Below are 2,938 nucleotides of genomic sequence, written 5' to 3'. Positions count from 1 at the left end.
GGTGTATAAAGGCCATTTCCCAGGCCAAACAGGGAGAATGGATGAGATGGGAGAGTGTGGAACAACGCAAGATTGGCTGGCAAGACCTATGGTCAATGGAACAGAGCAGGATCAGTTTCCTCATCAGGTCAACATATGATGTTCTCCCATCACCACAGAACCTAAACCTCTGGGTAGGAGAGGATCCCTCATGTCCTTTGTGTTCATCACCTGCAACATTAAGGCACATTTTGACAGGATGTAAGGTGGCTCTTAGCCAAGGACGGTTTACTTGGCGCCATGACCAGGTGCTGCGATGTTTGGCCTTAGCATTGGAAGACAAGCGTAACATGACCAATAAGTTGCCACCTGTTCCATCAAAACATTACACACAAAAGACAACATTCCTCCGCAACCACCAAGAAAAGGTGTTAAAACCAATCCTCGCCCAGGACAACTGGAAGCTGCTAGAGACTGGAATATGCTGGCAGATGTTGGTCAACAGCTTATTTTTCCACCTGAGATTGCCACCACTAACCTTCGACCAGATATTGTCTTGTGGTCTGGATCAGCACGCCTTGTTCACCTGGTAGAGTTAACAGTGCCATGGGAGGATGCTGTAGATGAGGCGTATGAGAGGAAGAAACTGCGGTATGCTCAACTAGCCACTGAAGCGGAACAGCGAGGATGGAGAGTTCGGGTTTACCCAGTGGAAGTGGGTTGTCGAGGATTTGTGGCACACTCTACAACCCGGTTTCTCAGAGACGTCGGATTCAGTGGCCAAGAGTTGCGTCGCACAGTGAAGAACTTATCTGAAGCAGCAGAGAGGAGCAGCAACTGGCTGTGGTTGAGACGGAAAGATTCTGGCTGGGGACAGGTTAGTAAGCTGGGCTGAGTTGAGTGGGGGACGGAGGGGGGTGATGCTGGGATGCCAGAATCACCGTCGAGCCCTCTTGAGGTGTCGTGGGCTAGTCGACGAAACACTGAGGATGGAAGGTGCCCACTTGAAAACCCCAGAGATGTACCCTACTTAGCTCAATCCAGACGGTTGTCATGCTGATGCGCTGGGGAGGCCGCACTTTGGTTGATCCCCGGAGCCAGCATCGCAGCAGTTGTGTGTGCTGATGCGCCAGGGAGGCAAAATAAGCTGATCCCTGGAGCCAGCATTACACTTCAGCCATTAACACCAGACAGAAGGATATCTACATCATCATATGGAAGGAAACGTAAATGGAGGGAGACACATATGGATCACATTAGTTTACTGTAAAGCTACGTCTTAGTTGGTGCTTATCTTGGCGAGAGCCGAGTTCAAATCAGCATGAAGTTTTAACATCTACTCTCGTGTAATGGAAATCATTACAATGGGTTTAATGGAGCAATCTGTAGTTCTGCTCCAGTGGTTAAACAGATGAGTGTTTCATGCATATTACATGTTAGAGGTCAATAACATTACTGTTCAGATCCTGTGGAGTGCATTGGGTTTATGTCACACAAACATTTCATACATACGTTACACCACATTACTATCCAGTAACCACATAATGTGGCGCTGTACTTCTCTCTGTTTTGTCAGCATTTACTATTATATGTACATTTATTGTAGTAGGAAATAAGAATATTTTGAGATAGCCAGTAAAAGCCATTATCATCCTTTTTAGTCAAGGTCTGAGCTATTATCACCTGTTTGTTTTTTACTGTTGTTAGATTTGTGGCTATAACTCTTTATCTATAAAGGTTACAGGCACATGTCACACATTAAATAAATGTGCACACACCGGGCTTTCATTAAAGAAAAAGTTGCATAGTCTGAGACTCACCCTGTTTAGTACAGATAAAAGAAAAAAAAAACTGAAACACTTTTTAGAAAAAAATCTTTTTATTGTTTAAAATATGTATTTTAGCATGGTCAGCGGAAATCTGACAGTGTACAATGAAACTTCAACATGTAGGGAACATGGAAAATTGGATTATTTCTGTTGACGCAGCTGTTGCTGGTCAGTGAGAAAATGTATATAATTGCCTGCCTTACGAAATAACGCATATGTTACCTGATGCAGGACACGGGACACGGCTGGCTGGGTGACCCCAAATCTGTCTCCTTCGGCTCTTTGAAAAGACCCTGTTGCATAAAATCCTAATGCCATTAACAATTTCATGTGTACAGGTAATGCCTGGCTGCTGGCTGTCGGGCTTTCCAAGTCATTCTTTAGTACCTCGCACAAATCGTATAGTTGTAATTCGCTTTTCACAATAATGTGTCAGCCTCGCTTAATGAACCAATTTAAAAAGCGATATTAACGATACTGGAATGTTTAGCAGTTCCGCTTGCACTCACGTGATGCAGCCAGCGAACAGCGTTGGACTCTGATTAAAATCATCTTGTTTAAGACAATATCTGGAATGGTCTCAATTTCTGAGCTCGACGTGAAGTATCCGGTGTCTTACAGTACTGACTTCCGTGTACGAGAGCCGAGAGAAAGTTAAGAAACTGTAGCCCTGTGTAGGCCATGTTGGCTCAAATGCTCTATACTGCAAAACGCAAGGCGTCTGTGTGTCGGATCCGAAATGCCGCGCCTGCTGCTTGAGAATTCAAGACTGAGCAGTGCTGACGAGGAGCTCTTAGCTGTACAGCTCTGATTTGCGTTTAGCTGGCTCGTTGGTCTAGGGGTATGATTCTCGCTTTGGGTGCGAGAGGTCCCGGGTTCAAATCCCGGACGAGCCCTTACTTTTGTCTAGTTTTATATATATATATATATATATATATATATATATATATATATATATATATATATATATATATATATATATATATATATATATATATATTTTAGCTCAAAGAGCCAGCTGCCCAACGTTTCGATATGTTGTACATATCTTTCTCAAGGGAGCCTGTGTTTGAATCCAAACATTGGAGGTATTTATAGGTTTTTGACGGCATGACAACTACTTGTTATTG

General features: G+C 43.6%; 1 non-coding gene across 1 annotated transcript; it reads left to right on the top strand.

The window, feature by feature from the left end:
- Nucleotides 1-2,632: 2,632 nt before the first annotated feature.
- On the top strand, nucleotides 2,633-2,704 carry trnap-ugg (transfer RNA proline (anticodon UGG)). Its single transcript has one exon. It is a non-coding gene; the product is annotated as a tRNA-Pro (tRNA).
- The last annotated feature ends 234 nt before the right edge of the window (nucleotides 2,705-2,938 follow it).

The sequence above is a fragment of the Acipenser ruthenus genome, chromosome 17, assembly GCF_902713425.1.
Source record: "Acipenser ruthenus chromosome 17, fAciRut3.2 maternal haplotype, whole genome shotgun sequence".
Taxonomy (NCBI): domain Eukaryota; kingdom Metazoa; phylum Chordata; class Actinopteri; order Acipenseriformes; family Acipenseridae; genus Acipenser; species Acipenser ruthenus.
The sequence above is the reverse complement of the archived record's forward strand: the minus strand, read 5'-3'. Positions and strand labels throughout refer to the sequence as shown.